Source organism: Malus domestica, chromosome 17 (genome assembly GCF_042453785.1).
Source record: "Malus domestica chromosome 17, GDT2T_hap1".
NCBI classification, from domain to species: Eukaryota; Viridiplantae; Streptophyta; class Magnoliopsida; order Rosales; family Rosaceae; genus Malus; species Malus domestica.
In genome coordinates, this window is record NC_091677.1 from 17,844,481 (window position 1) to 17,862,077 (window position 17,597).

Consider the following 17,597-nt stretch of genomic DNA (forward strand, 5'->3'; position numbering starts at 1 on the left):
GCTTTTGTTGGGTACCATGAATTGATTTTGCTTCACACTATCTTGATCAAGATAGTGTGAAGCTTTTGAGAATTTATAGTTGTCCTCCATTGATGAAGCTTTGTTGAATTTCCCTTTTTGGGGGAACTAGAAATTTGAAAATGTGGGAGAGACAACATATACAAATTTTGCTTCCACACTGTTGAGCAAGAGATTGTGATGCAAGCCACACCTTGTAGTAGTCGAAGGTTTGGATGAACCATATAAATTGAATTTGCTTCGAACAGTGTTGAATTTGCCTCAAAGGTTTGAGGATTGTAGTTGCCCTCCATTGATGAAGCTTTTGTTGGCACCATAAATTGGTTTTGTTTCACACTATCTTGATCAAGAGTGTGTGAAGCTTTTGAGAATTGTGGTTGCCTTCCATTCATAAAGCTCTTGTTGGCACCATAAATTGGTTTTGCTTCACACTGTCTTGATCAAGAGTGTGTGAAGCTTTTGAGAATTGTTGTTGAACTCCTTTGATGAAGCTTTTGTTAGCACCATAAATTAGTTTTGCTTCACACTGTCTTGATCAAGAATGTGTGAAGCTTTTGAGAATTGTGGTTGCCCTCCATTGATGAAGCTCTTGTTGGCACCATAAATTGATTTTGCTTCACACTGTCTTGATCAAGAGTGTGTGAAGCTTTTGAGAATTGTGGTTGAACTCCTTTGATGAAGCTTTTGTTAGCACCATAAATTGGTTTTACTTCACACTGTCTTGATCAAGAGTGTGTGAAGCTTTTGAGAATTGTGGTTGAACTCCTTTGATGAAGCTTTTGTTGGCACCATCAATTGGTTTTACTTCACACTGTCTTGATTAAGAGTGTGTGAAGCTTTTGAGAATTGTGGTTACCCTCCATTGATGAAGCTCTTGTTAGCACTATAAATTGGTTTTGCTTCACATTGTCTTGATCAAGAGTGTGTGAAGCTTTTGAGAATTGTGGTTAAACTCCTTTGATAAAGCTCTTGTTGGCACCATAAATTGGTTTTGCTTCACATTGTCTTGATCAAGAGTGTGAAGCTTTCTACGAGTTGTAGTGTTTGCATTGTTACAGAAGGGAAATGTTTGAAGCAGATGCAAGAGGGCTGAATAGCTTGATCTTCATATGCCATGTACTAAAGTTGTTGTTGGCTTGCAATAAGACTTTGTTGGTGACTATAACTCTTGTTGGGCATAAGTGCTCCCCTAGTTGAGTTGTCAAGCTTGAGGGTTTTTGATTATTTGTGAATGCTAGGAGTTCACATGTACAAGTTGTACCACTCGTCTTCTAGTAGGTGGAATGAATAGTGAGTTGCTTTCATCACTTGGTTGGTGGTACGAAGGTGAGTTCCTTTATCACATTTCATCACATTTTATCACCTGGTTGGTGGCACAAGGATGAGTTCCTTCTTCACCTGGTTGGTGGCATGAATGGCAAGTTGCCAAATGATATTAGAGTACGGGTTGTACATTTCATCACCTGGTTGGTGGCATGAAGGAGAGTACGGGTTGTACATTTCATCACTTGGTTGGTGGCATGAGGATGGGTTCCTTCTTAACCTGGTTGGTGGCATGAGTGGTAAGTTGCCAAATGATATTAGAGTACTGGTTGTACATTTCATCACCTGGTTGGTGGCATGAAGGAGAGTACGGGTTGTACATTTCATCACCTGGTTAGTGGCATGAAGATGAGTTCCTTCTTAACTTGGTTGGTGGCATGAGTGGCAAGTTGCCAAATGATATTAGAGTACGGGTTGTACATTTCATCACCTGGTAGGAGAGTACGGGTTGTACATTTCATCACCTGTTGGTGGCATGAAGATGGGTTCCTTCTTCACCTGGTTGGTGGCATAAGTGGTAAGTTGCCAAATGATATTAGAGTACGGGTTGTACATTTCATCACCTGGTAGAAGAGTACGGGTTGTACATTTCATCACCTGGTTGGTGGCATGAAGATGAGTTCCTTCTTCACCTGGTTGGTGGCATGAGTGGTAAGTTGCCAAATGATATTATAGTATGGGTTGTACATTTCATCACCTGGTTGGTGGCATTAAGGAAAGTATGGGTTGTACATTTCATCACCTGATTGTTGGCATGAAGATGAGTTCCTTCTTCACCTGGTTGGTGGCATGAATGGCAAATTGCCAAATGATATTAGACTATGGATTGTACATTTCATCACCTAGTTGGTGGCATAAAGATGAGTTCCTTCTTCACATTTCATCACCTGGTTGGTGAGAATAAGGGCAAGGTGTCGAGACACATTGTAATAAGTGTCGAAGACACAAAGTATGTTGAATCCTTTTGAAGCATAGTTAGCTTATGTATGGATGTCTTGGAATGTATGATGTTTATGTATGAATGTGTTGGAATGTATAATGTTTATGTTGATTGATATGAGTGATGCTTATGAATGTTTTGCTATGCATGAAGGGATCCATGCTTTTGATATGTGAACCATGTTGGTTGTAACACTTAGTATCACATACTTTGTGTCAAAGTATGGATGTTGAAGCTCTGAGTTAGAGTATAAGGGTAGGTCAGCGTAGACTAAGTGTTCCAGTGCTAGGAATGCAAAAGACTCAGAAGAAGTTGTCTGAATTCCCTCTTCTTTAAATATTTGCCGAATGGCTTGTGTGACAAAAGATCTCAAGCGGTTGAGAGTCAAAACATTTGTAATGTGTATGCCTTCTTATAATAGCATTTCCTTTAGTACCTAGTTCTCCACTTTGAAAGAGTGAGGCTTGGCCCCATAGTCATAATAGTCAACGGTACATTCACCCCTGGTTGTCTTGATACGAACTTTTATCCCTCTTGTTGTAATAGGCTTGCTGAGAGTAAAAATCCTTCCTCTTACCAAAAGACAGATACGTTTGGTGACTTAGAGAGTAGCTAAATGAGGTAGGAGATGATGCAATGGGTGTCTAAATGGCCAATATCTCCTCACTTGGTAGAACTTGACTTCCACTTCCCATTTGTTGATAGGGGTTAACCATATGAGGGTTCCCTTGGTATGTCCTTGCTTTGGCGGAGGCGTGGTTGTAAACATGTGCCATCACCTCAGAATAAGTTTTCCAAGTGTTGGCATTGATCATGTACTTAAAGAAACAATCACGTAGGCCTGCCGTGAAGGCCTTGAGAGCGGTCTTGTCATCTACCTCAGCGCAACGAGAATACTCATGGCCAAAGCTACCGGCATACTCTCGTAGTGACCCGTCCAACTTTTGGCGAATAGTGTACAAGTCATCAGCAGAATGCAAGTGATCGATCTGGAAAATGTGTTGAGAGACAAACAGTTTCCTCAATTCCTCAAATGAGTCTACTATCTCAGGGGGAAGAGAAGACATCGCTCTTCATTAGTGTGCATCTGATATGCCATGGTGGACTCAAAGAGGTTAAGGTGTTCAAGTGGGTCCTCCCTTCCAGTATAGAGTTGTAAACCAAACTTTTGTTTTGTCTTCGCTTGAGGAGGGTGTCAAGGATCCTTCTTGTGAGAGGGCCAGGCCTGGGTTGGTTCCAGTCAGGTATCTCGGCCTGACGTTCGGCCTTCAACTTGTTTACTTCCTCAATGAGCTGTAGGACAAGGAGGTCCTGAGTGGAGTCATGTACCTCTGGAATTTTCTTTCGTAAGTCTCTATCGCCTCTTGGAAGTAGGAAAGTTTGAGCAATGACGTGTGGTTTTTTCTTAGACTCACCGTACTGATTTCTAGGGCGAGTCTGTCGAAATACCTCAGAGTCCCCTGTACCTTCATGTTCCTCTGGGACCTGTCGTTCCTTCCCTAGATTGGTAGCTAGCCTGGGTCGTAGGAAGGGACCGAGTCTTTCAGAAACCCTTGGGTCATTGATGTTCCAGCATATGTGGAGGGGATTCTCTCGACGTTGCTTTAAGAAGTCTCGGCAGTCACGATAAACGGCTTTTGATCATTCCAACCCTTCTACAAGGAAGTGTCTTCCTCCACTTCTTCTACTTCGGGTCGAAGCATCTGGGTTGAGAGAAGTCTTATGTTGATCAATGTTTTGATGATTAGCTCATTTCTAATCAGGGATACCCATGTCAAAAGGAGGTGACCCTCCGTGTTAGAGGGCACCCAGATGATGGTTGATGTCCACAAGGGTAACGAGCTCGCGTGTTTGAGTATGCCTAGTTTCGTGGAGCGTTTCAAAGAGCTTCTCATACTACTCCTGGAGGACCTCATTCTTCATTGCTATCTTGTTGTTCTAAGCTTCTAGCTCATCGACTTTAGCTTGAAGAGCAACCTTCTTTCCTTCCTTCTTTCGTTGTTTTGCACTAGGTGCAAGAGAGGTGTCATTCTGTGTGTTGTGGCTTCCTTCGCTCCCCATGTTGGAAAGGGATGCCTGGTCAAAAGAAAGTGTACAAATGGTGGAAACCAGCTTGGCAAAGCTGAAGAAAGTGGGGAATAAGTGTCGTTTTCACAGACGGCGCCAAATGTTGATGCACAAAATCAGTGAGGACTTTTGTACAACAGAAAGTGTTAAGTTTGTGACCTTCGCTAGATTACTCCGGTCACTAGTGTGGATAAGTATGTAAATGATAGAGACAAGGAAGCAAACACAAGATGTACGTGGTTCACCCAGATTAGCTACGTCTACGGAGTAGAGGAGTTCTCATTAATTGTAAAGGGTTTGCACAAGTACATAGGTTCAAGCTCTCCTTTAGTGAGTACTAGTGAATGATTTAGTACAAATGACATTAGGAAATATTGTGAGAGAATGATCTTTATTTATAGAAGAGAGTTTCTAGTCTCATTCTAACATTGACATGTGTCGTGTTGTGATTGGTTTCTGATGTTGACATATGTCACGCTATGATTGGCTTCTGATGTCGACACGTGTCACGCTGTGATTGGCCTCCTGGTTAGAGGGAAAGTCTTCTGGGTCCTTAACAGTATAACGTTGACCGGTGCTTAGTAGTTTCGAGATTGGTTAAGTATGGTACAAACAAGGGTAAAGATAAATTGATATTTGGTCCAAAAGTACCACATCTTAATGAAGTATATGCTTTATTGTATTTGGCACAATACATTGAATGAAATAAAGCTTATCTATTAATATCTCTGAGAAATTACAGAAATGTGCATGCACATGAATTAAAAACAAACAGGATTGAGCCTTCACAAAGGTTGCTAATGTGAACCCTCAGTGTTCGGCAGTACCCCAGAATGAGGAGGCACTGGAGATTGATCATGTGGCACCCCAGTACTTGGCAAAACATCAGAAGGGGAAGGCATCAGTTGCTTTCGGAATCTAGCAACGAACCTCTGGTGATCACTTTGAATCTGACTTTCAAATTCTTGCAGCTGGTCGAGCTTTCTTTTCATGCTCGTAGAGTAATTATTTGCAAGCACGTGTAACACTCTATTCTCGTGCTTAAGCCCTCTAATCTCTTGTTTAAGACTTTCCACCTTAGCTATCAATGATTCAACTTGGCGAGTTTGAGCAAGTAAACGTTGGCCCATATTGGATACAGAGCCCGCACATTGAACATTGAAAGCCAAGAAGTCTTGAACAGCCGTCTCATCAGACCGTTTTGAAAGGATTCTGTTATTCTTCATCACAGAGTCCCCAACTGTAAGAGGACCATTATAAGATAAGAAGGACGGGCACCATATGTTATCCTGACGCTACTCGTCTGTATCACTCCTAAGACTCAAATCTAAGCAAATATTAGATGGGCAAGTCATTTTCATAAATGATGAAGGAAAAATGAGGTCAAATAAAATTTCAGAAGTGCAAAAAAAGGGGAAATTTCTACAGGCAGCAACTTTCCAAGCATACTCTTGAACACAATTGATGTCTCTATAAAAGAATAGGCAACAGAGCCACTCATTCAGAGATCGAAGAGGCACCTCTCTCCGAATTTCAAAAGCCAGATTTTTCTGAATAAAGTTCGTTGGCATTTTTCAGATGCAATCTCAGCTTTTTTGGATATTGCATGCAACTTTGTCAAAGATCTCTGACAAAGTTGAAAACGCGTAAATCTTACTGTTCTAATTACACCACAGTTGCTGACAAGAGTAAAGGCACATCACCACTACCTGCTATTGAAAAATCTCTATATATGTCGATCTTCATTCTCCATAACAAGGAGACCTGCAAGAATACCTAACTCTTCCTCATCTCCGAGAATGCATCTTCAACAAAGCATCTCAAAATACTCAGTTTTTTTCCTCTCCGAGAATACCTCTTCAAATAAGTCACACCAAAGCAAGAATATCTCATATCATGCAATCTCCCTGTCTTTTCCTTTGTCCTTGTTCTTACCTGCAAAGACAAGGATAAAGAAAGCAATATGTCGAAACCTCCACTCAAACTCTCGGTAAGGAACCGACTGCCTGGAACCTTTCCTGATTGCTTACCTACCATTGCTCTCGAGTAGTCATCTTCAACTGTTGTTGGAACTGGGTCTCCAGTCACCAAGAAGTGATGAACCATCCAAATGCAAGGGTTGCATTCCACCCCTGCATCAGAGGGCAAATACTGCATGAGAATATGCCACACATGCATGGGGAAAACCAGGGAAAATACTACTTAAGCAAGGGGAACAAATAAGGCAAGTGAAAATGATACATTGAAGTAAGTGGAGACAAGCGAAACAAACACGTGCTGATTCATCCCCGACAAATCCGAAGATCACTTGCCACGTGAAGCTCCTTACGGTACAACTTCATTCAAGATCAAGCCTCAAAGGTCCTTGAAGAAATCACAAGTTTGATTCAAGATCAAGTGTCCACCACCCTTGAATTAAATGTAGCTCCAGATAAAAGAAGTAAATTCAGACCTTTGGAGGAAGGCTAGCAAAAGGCCCTCCAACCCAATTCAAGAACAAGCCCGTGGAAAGTTAACAACAAGTAAAACACCTCTTTCGACAACTCTTCTTACTAAGAGACTGAAGCAGAATGATCAACGATCAGCCTAAATGATTTGAAATCAGGGGGAGTATTCAAAACAAATCAAGATTTTAAAAAGTCAATCGAAGACTTATGGCCATCCAAAGGGGGAGTGTTGTGAATAATATGTGGATTGCCCACATGAATAGTTTGTTACTATTTATGCACAATATTTTCACTATTCATTTGTGGAAAATTTGTAAAGTGAATAGTGTTCTCTTTTGTTTATAAAATGAATGAAAGGTGAAGAAGGTTGAGAGACTCACGGGAGAGATAAGAAGGAAGAAAAAGAGAGAAAAGAAAGGAAGGAGAAAATGAGAGGAATAGAGAAAATAGAGGAAGATGAAAGGAGATAATAGAGATAGTTATCCTTGTACTCTTATTATTCCAAATTATAATGAAAGCACCACTGTTGCCCCAATGACGTACTCCAGTCACACTGACTGTAGAGGAACCTCGTAAATTTTGTGTCTTGTTTCATTTATTCCACTACACCCACCGTCGATTTTACAACACGATAAAGAAACAAAAAGATAATTGTACAATGAAAATGTCATCACTCAAACTAAATATTATATAATCAATACTTGAAAAACATAAATAAAAATTTAGCACAAATTACTTTTCCCACTCGGATTTGAAAGGATTTTAAAAGACTTTAAAATCCTAGTGTAGTCAATTAAAAGATTTTAAAGGATTTTAAAATCCATCCAAATCTAAGTGTATTCAAAAAATTAAGATTTTGGAGGATTTCAATAAGTTGTGGATTTTGTGGGATTTGAAAGTCAAAAGTATATATAACCAAGACTAAAAAGAATCCAACCTCACCCCCTAGGATTTCAAATCCTTCCACCACAATCCACCACAATCCATTCAAATTCTTTAAAAATCCATATGAATTTTGTAGGAGTCTTTAACGTTCTTAAATCTTATCAAATCTATCACTATTAAAATCCTTTAAAATCCTTTAAAATCTTAGTTTGACTACACCCCCCCTTAGGCAAATTTAACGGAGATATGCATTCTACGAAACTAGTTTCCATGATCTAATCGTCAAACTTGTTTGTAGATACCACATGACACACCCCGACCGGGATCGAGGCATACTGGCTGACACGTGAGGGTGACGTAGCCATGTGTATAGTGCGGAAGCGATAAAGATAAGAGTTATACGAATAAATAAACATTGAAAGCTACTAAGGTGCACTAATAGACAGCAAGTGTTCGGAGTGAGATACAAAAGTAAAGACTCCGAATCAGAGCATAGAAAGTCTAGGTGCAGTCCAGTAGGACAAGTACTAATTATACAGTACCAGAAGATGTCCCACAAATATTTTATTATGTCAGAACCGCCGAAATCCTCGTACGCCACCAACAACAAGCTTACCTAAAACCTGGAGGGGTACAAAATAGAAAACGTGAGCCGGCAAAAACAAATGTTTTACAAAACCATTTCATTTCTCAAAAGTTCTAACCCCTCGCCGTAAAACATGTACAAGTTTCCCAGAAATAGAATATAAACATATGCATAAATATATATGTAAATATCTCAATTCAAATCACGCTTCACATATTCATAACCGTAAGTATGCTATGCCAAGATATAATAGAATAAGTAGTTCAGGTGAGAATAAATTCATGGAAAATAATATATTAGCCGAAACCCCTGTAGAAGTCTATACGGCTGAATTCATAGCTCATTAGTCAATCTAGCCGGAGTCACTATAATGACCTATACGGCACTACATTACATATAAGTCAAAACCACTAAAAAGGGGTCTGTACGACAAGACTGGGTGTAATATAGTTATGCTCAATACTACTCTCTCATTATAGCTGGGCGATAAATCGCTAGTCACCTACGAGTCGGAACCACCTATGATGGTCTGTACGACAGGACTGTGCACCTAAATTGGATCCAATATGAGCATATGGTACGGGAGGTGACATGATATACAAGCCTGTGCCCTATCTCTGGTTAATCATTAACATCGGGGTGCAGGTTTATGAGCTCAATGTTTCTCAATCACATATCACATCATCAATACATCACAAACCAAACATAACTCACCTGGTACTTACCTAAGCGTCCACAACACCATAATTATATATTATGCATCATATATCAACTCATATAGAGAATATAAATTTATTGCATGGCAATTCAAGGTATACTTCATTTAAACGTAGTTTTCTGGGAAAATATCAAGTATATAAGTATATACTGAAAACCAAAAGCCCACTCACTGGTATGTCGAAGGGTCGTAGCCCCCGAGTCTCCCTTGACTGTGCTCGTCCTCGGGTGTGAAACAACTATAAAAACATCATTTAAAGCATTTAGACAAAACTAGCTAATAACTTCTCATACAATGCTCAAATGGGGTGTTTGAATATACTAACGTGATCTACACAACTTCATGAACATCCCCATATTTTTAGAATAATTTCCTGGCCACCCACGCGCCGCCACGTGCTAACCAAGGCATGGCCAGATGCGTGGCCCACACGCAGGCACGTGCCTGGCATACTAACGGTAACAGTGACACCATTAGGAATATTCCATTAAATAGTAACAGAATCCGTTAACCTAACCAACACCATTAGGAATATTCCGTCAAAGTTGATGGAATATTTTGTCATCCCTAACCTCAGAACTCCGACGACCGTCGCCGGCGCCGGAAACTAGGAAATTCTTTAAACCTTGATATATCACTCGTTTGTCAACCAAATTTCATGAAACCAGTACCAAATTGAAGCTCTTAACTTGTAGAACATTTCCTTACCTGTTTAAATCCCCAAAGATCATGGGATATCGCCAAAGAAATTCGAGAAAAACCGGCCAAGCTTGAAATTAACGATCCCGATATCCAAATCACTTGGTTTTTCTTCTTTGAGCTTCGTGAGGATGATTCAAAGCTCCCTATGTCCTTAAAAATTCCTAAAAACCTCACATTATTTAGTGCATGAATAGTGCATGAAATCTGGGGTTAGAGTTCTCAGGGTTTTTGGGGTTTTCAAGTCCTAAAAACAGTACGAATGGACTTAGGAGCTTGTAGGGAACAAGAACCTTACCTTTTTAATGTTGATCCGTGCGTGAATGGTGAATTTGGCATTCGTCCATACAAGGTTGACGGAAACAGAAGAAAGTCAAGAAGGAGGAAAGAGAGAGAGTGCACGGGAAGGAGAGAGAGATGGAGTGTAAGTGTGTATGTGTGTGTGGCACACGTGGTCATCAACCAAAACCAAATAAACACTTTAATTCCTAAGTGTTCCAAAAACTTAGGAAAATTTAGAATTTGACCAAATAAAATTTCACCCACATAACCACACGAAATGTCCAAGGGTAAATAAGTAATCTCACGCCTAGGAACATAATATTTTGGGACGGGCTGTGACACTACAAGATCGCATACGTAAAAATCGCAAAAAAAAAATAAAAAACATTCAGTGTCACACCCCGACCCGGTATGTCCACTAGGACTCTGAATCAAGCTGTGCTGGCCGACACCTGGAAGGTGACGAAGCCAAAAAGTGTGATGGTGTGGAAAATTGTGAATAAATTTAAACCTAATAGTGCCTAAATACAAGAGCGCACTGGGGAGCGGGAATGAACTCACTTCACACGTGATGTTAGAGCATAAGCAAGTGCAGAAAAAAATGATATAAGAATCGTACCCTCGAAATATATTCTGATACTAAAAATCGCTGCGAGTCTTTGGTGATAATAAAACTCAGCTAATAATACCTGGAGGGTGAAAACAAGACAAGGGTGAGTGACCATGTAAGTAAATTACTAATAGAAAACATATAACACATGTAATCCCTCGTTACAACACCTGTATAATTTCCAAGGAAATCATAATAAACCACAACACAGCATCTTAACAATAATATCAAATAATCATGCGATTAATATCTCATAATAGTACGCAAGTCAGAGTCACATCTAGTGACCTATACGACATATTCATATCCCATCACATATCTCATCAATCATGGCTAGCATATAAATCAGAGTCACCTCTAGTGACTTATACGACATATTGATATCTCATCACATATCTCATCGGTTATGGCTAGCATATAATAGTCGGAGTCACCTCGATATCTCATCACATATCTCATCGATTATGGCTAGCATATAATAGTCGAAGTCACCTCTAGTGACCTATACGACATATCGATATCTCATCACATATCTCATCGGTTATGGCTAGCATATAATAGTCGGAGTCACCTCTAGTGACCTATACGACATATCAATATCTCATCACATTTCTCATCGGTTATGGCTAGCATATAATAGTCGGAGTCACCTCTAGTGACCTATACGACATATCGATATCTCATCACGTATCTCATCGGTTATGGCTAGCATATAATAGTCGGAGTCACCTCTAGTGACCTATACGACATATCGATATCTCATCACGTATCTCATCGGTTATGGCTAGCATATAATAGTCGGAGTCACCTCTAGTGACCTATACGACATATCAATATCTCATCACATTTCTCATCGATTATGGCTAGCATATAATAGTCGGAGTCACCTCTAGTGACCTATACGACATATCGATATCTTATCACGTATCTCATCGGTTATGGCTAGCATATAATAGTCGGAGTCACCTCTAATGACCTGTACGACATATCGATATCTCATCACGTATCTCATCGGTTATGGCTAGCATAGAGTAGTCGGAGTCACCTCTAGTGACCTATACGACATATCGATATCTCATCACATATCTCATCGATTATGGCTAGCATACAATAGTCGGAGTCACCTCTAATGACCTATACGACATATCGATATCTCATCACATATCTCATCGGTTATGGCTAGCATATAATAGTCGGAGTCACCTCTAATGACCTATACGACATATTGATATCTCATAACATATCTCATCAGTTATGGCTAACATAACATATCTCATCGGTTCTGGCTAACATATAATAGTCGGAGTCACCTCTAATGACCTATAAGACATATCGATATCTCATCACATATCTCATCAGTTATGGCTAGCATATAATAGTCGGAGTCACCTCTAGTGACCTATATGACATATTGATATCTCATCACATATCTCATCGGTTATGGCTAGCATATAATAGTCGGAGTCACCTCTAGTGACCTATACGACATATTGATATCTCATCACATATCTCATCAATCGTGGCTAACACCGTATACTTACTTGAATTTATGTAAACTTACCTGAACTTACCTGGATGTCCTACGTTCACCTTTGCACTTCTGAGCGTTCACAGGAACATAATTATATATAATGCATCATATACCAATTCATATACGAATTATAAACTTATATGCATGGCATTCAAGGCATAATCTCATTTAAACATATTTCTGGGAAAATATCAAGTGTATACTTATATACTTAAAACCAAAAGCCCACACATATTGCTCAATTCCTTAAACAAGGCTATAGTCTAGGCTATTTAATCTCATTTCTTGTATGGCTATATCTAACGTCTCGTTAGACTGCCTACGTACTCTAAACAAGGATCAAGTCATTCGTAGTTCACATTAATCATTTATAGTAATACTCATATGGATAGATCACGATGAAATCTAACTCAACCATCTCGTAGTATTTTATAACTTATAAATATATATATATGTCATGGCATAAGTTTCTCAGTTTTATTTAAAAGCGTTTATAGAATTATCAATCATGAAACATAAGATGAGCAAGGAATGATCCACTCACCTGGAGTCCGCGCTACAACTTCCTAGCATGAACATCGAGGCATCATAAACAATCGGCGCCTGTGACCAATTATCAAACCATATCTTAGAATTCTCGTTGATATAATACATAACTTACATCGCATATAAGTCTATGCAATTCGGTCCAGAAGATCCATATATCAGATCTCTAATCTGTAACTTCCAATGATCCACATTATGCTTCTAGAACAACATACTAAAGTTTCAGAACGATCCAACGGTTGGATCTCCGCCAATTACCAAAACCAAGTGGCGGTTAGCATTTTATTTTACGAACTTACAAATCCAATTCGATGAGATTCATACGTCGGATTCCCAATTCATAAGTTCCTATATTCCTCAAATATTATGAATAATAATCTATTTCCAACGGTCTGATCGTCGATTCATATAATGGCCTATTAACCTATCTTAGAGAATTTTGGCTCTAACGATCAATCTACATCATTCACTTCTCAAAAATAAATTCAAGACATCACATATAGTCTAAAAATAGCACTGGCGGCCCTCAGGCCATGCGCCGCCGCGGGTGGCAGTCGGCGGCGCTGGCTCGCCGAAAAATTCAACTATTTTTAAAAATTCTCAAAATTTTCAAAATTTAAGATCTCAAAGAGAGGAACAACTTTCATACCTATGGCCAAGGCCAATTTGGCCTAGAAGGGCTCCATTTTCACCAAAACCGTACGAAACCCTTGATTTTGGGTGTTTTCAATCCGCTTCCAAAACAACTCCACCATCCCAACCATTGCTTGGTCTTTGTTCTAGGCCTCAAGAAGAAGCTATGGGTGGTGGCAATTGAAATAAATTGCTTCAAAAATGGAAGAATTTTGAACACCCATCCACCGCACCACCGGTACGTTTTTCTCAGTTTCTAACTCCAAACTTTCCAAATTTTAGGATGTAATAGGTAGAGGAAAGGCTAAGGAGTTGATTGGTAGAGGTGGAAGGTTGTAAAACGCCGGAAAATTGGACGGAAATCCGTCGAAATTGGGTGTGAGCACCGCCGGGTCGAAACGGGTCACGGGTTCTCCCAACCTGTTTCTCCTCTTTTCCTCCGCTTCTCACCCTCTCTCCTTTCCTCGTTTCCCTGTTCTGATTGGTCCGGTCTCACTCTCTCTCTTCTCCCAATTCGGCTCTTCTCTCTCGGAGCTTTTCCTCTTCTCTGGTTGCGCAGTTCTGCCCAATCTCTTCTTCTTCCTTTCTTTCTTCCACCAGCCATGCACACACACACGTAACCTCCTTTCTTCTCATCCCAGCCATCCATTTATTTCTTCATTAAATCTGGGTCGTCCGCTTTCATAAAAGAAATTCCAAATTTTACTAAAATAATAATTCCTAAAATGCCCAAACTTCAAACGTTAATAACTTCTTTGATATAGCTCCAAATCACGAATCGTCTCTGCCCACGCGTCCGTAGCTACGAGTACTATGAGGATATGCCAAGAAAACAAATCTTAGGTGGCACGACATAGCAATTAACCTCGAACAAATCACCTACCTCAAAGGGCATTTTCATAAATTCACACTTCTATAATTTATAAAATAATAAAATTTGGGACGGGTTGTCACATTCAGAGATTAGGTAACGGAACAAAAGTTTTTGACAGTTATAAACGAAAAATCACAATTAAACGGTTATTTTAGCTCCGATTTTGATGATTTTTTTACAGCCACACTCCTCGACCCTATAAGAATGCAATGAACGAATTCGATCTTCAATTTAAAATATTTACACTAGTGGATACCACAAAATCTTATTTTATACTTAATGGAATTATAATATTAACTCTAAGTGTTTGTTTAATCTACCATTTTGACGTGATATGCATTCTACGAAACTTCTTTCAACGATCCAACCGTCAAACTTATTTGTACACACTCCGAGATTGCATATGTAAAAAATCGTAAAAAACAAACATTCAAAGATTACATAACGGAACAAAAGTTTTTTATGGTTATAAACGAAAAGTCAACAATTTAACGGTTATTTTAGCTCCGATTTTGATGATTTTTTACAGCTACACTGCTCGACCCTATAAGAATGCAATGAATGAATTCGATCTTCAATTTAAAATATTTACACTAGTGGATAGATCTTATTTTATACTTAATGGAAGTATAACATTAACTCTTAAGTGTTCGTTAAATCTATCAATTTGATAAGATATGCATTCTACGAAACTAGTTTCAACGATCCAACCATCAAATATGTTTGTATATACTCCAAGATAGCATGTGTAAACATCGCAAAAAATAAAATAAAAACATTCAGAGATTATTCTGGCGGCCGTCCAAAATTTTGCTTTGTTCACTTCAGTTATATCCGACAGGGCCATGAGTGAAAAAAAAAATGTTAAAAATATTTATAAAAAAATTTCAAAAATACTGACGGTTATAATAATTTTATGGCGGTTGCATCCGACGCTAAATATCCGCCAGGAATTTATGTCGGATATAACCGACAAGATTTCATTATTATCCGACACTAACTGAATGATGTATCGGATATCTTTTATCCGACATAATGACTTATTAAACTACTACCATCATTTCGACACCAAAGCTAATATTGTAGTAGTGGTGGTTTGAGTCAGGGTTGGCCCTGAGAATTTGGGGGCCCTAGGCGAGTCTTCAAAGTGGGGCCCTAAAGTTCTCAGACCTCCAACTCTTTGTATATTGGTATGTAGTACAAAAAAAATTCGCTAATTACATAAAAAGTATATTTCTTCATCGAATATCATTAAAAATTAATATCAAAAGAAAAATGATATACTAACATTACTTAATATTACATGTCACATGTCTTTAGACGCAAATGCAATAAGATTGAGAATGAAGAGCAATAAAACTTGATGATCAAGAGAGTAAAAAATAATAAAACTTGATTGACGAATATAATAATTCAACAATGCTAAGTAGTTCTCTTGTGTTCTTTCTAAAATCAACACACACTAGCGAATCAAATTCTAGAATAACCGAGTTTAACAATAAATTATTGAAAAAGAAAATTTAATTCAAAGTTATGGTTACCTCAAATTACAATCTTCAAGACCAAGTGATAGTTGCTTAAACATTAAATAGAAATAGAAAGACTGAGAAGTTGAGAGAAAAAAGATTACAAAGTTATCATTATTCTGGTTTTTGTTATTTTTTTGGGTTATTTTCAAAAGCAAAAGAAAAAAAAATGCATTTGGACAGATTGAGGACATTAATTTCACTAGTTTCTTGTCACACGTGCAGGCGTGTGACAATTGGCCTTTATATGTTTTTTATTTAAGAAACTCAAGTTTTTTCTATTTATACAATTTTTATTTAAAATATTTTTGAAAAAAAATAAGAATTTAAACATAAACCACCCGCTGAGGTTTTGTTTTTTTTTTTTTTTTTTTTCTAAAGTTGCAAATTTTAAATTCATTCAAAATTAATATTTGTTGAATTATTTTAACACCTTTTGATTCTTGTAATTTTAAAATTTTTAAAGAGCAATTTATCTTTAATTTCATAGATTTGAAAAAAGCTAAAACTATAGCCTACAAGGTGTTTCAAACTGCCCACCCCAATCAATACGAAGTGGAACCGTTTCCACTGCACCAACGAAATAATTATGATGTTTTTTACGTTTTCTTTATTTATATTTTATATACAGGATGTATAAAAAAATTTGGGGGCCCCCCGAACTTGGGGGCCCTAGGCGACCACCTACCTCGGCTACCCTCAGGGCCGGCCCTTGTTTGAGTATGAACTTTGAGGCCTAATGATACTAAAGCAAAGAAAATTTGGTGCTAATGACGATTATTATAACGCTCTAATATAAGCCTGTGTAGGTACTAAAGGCATACTAATCAATGAAAAGAGGTAAGCATTATGGCAACGATGCCTATATATACACACACACACACACACACACACACACATAAAGGAGTATAGTTTGCATCAATTATACTTGTGCAACATTCAATCTGTAACATTATACAAATCATTTACTAAAACCTAATGTCTTTGGACTCATTTCCTAATTCAATATATCTACAAACAAGTTTGGAGATTCACATTTAGTGGCAACAAATTGAATCGGGGATAAAAATACAGGACGTTAGTGATTGATTCAAAAGTGCTTATAACATTAAAAAAGCCAACTTCAATCAGAAACCCAAAGCATTCGTCCCAACTTTGCCATTCGCCCCAAACATAACATCATAAAATTGATGCAAAAACCCAGAAAAATCTAAAATTAGAATCTTTTGAAAAATCTTAAATTCTCATGACCACAAATATATTGTTGCAGAAAGAAACCTAGGAAGTGCACTTTTCTAAATTAAGCTTTATGTTATGTTTTTAGAGTTGGTCCAAAGATTCTTGGAGGTGAATAAAATGATCCTCCTTTTCTTTACTCTTGACTACCATTTCATCGACATATAGCTCTATTGTCTTTCCAATTTTCTCTTTGAAGATTGGATCAACTAGTCTTTAATAGGTTGCTTCTGCATTTTTAAGTCCGGAAGGCATAACACAATGACAATACGTACCTTTAATAATGACAAAATGTGTCTTTTTCATGTCTGATGTGTACATCTTGATCTGGTTGGACTTGTTGTGGAAGAGTAAATCTATCTGAGGTAAAGGATAAGGATCCTTTCGGCATGCCTTGTTTAGGTTTGTGAAGCCCACATAGGCCCTTCACCTGCCATTCTTCTTTTGTGTAAGGACTATGTTGGCTAACCAATTTCAATAATAAAGTTGGTGTCCCTGAGTTTGTTGATCTTAGCCTCGATGATTTCACTATGCTTTGTTCCATGATTGCACTATTACTAGATAACCAATTTCGTGGTTGTATTCAGGTGGAGACAGTGGTAGATTACCGAATGATCAATTCCAAGCTTGTCTTCCACGGACCAAGCGAACACGTCCTTGTTTGCCTACAAGAAGG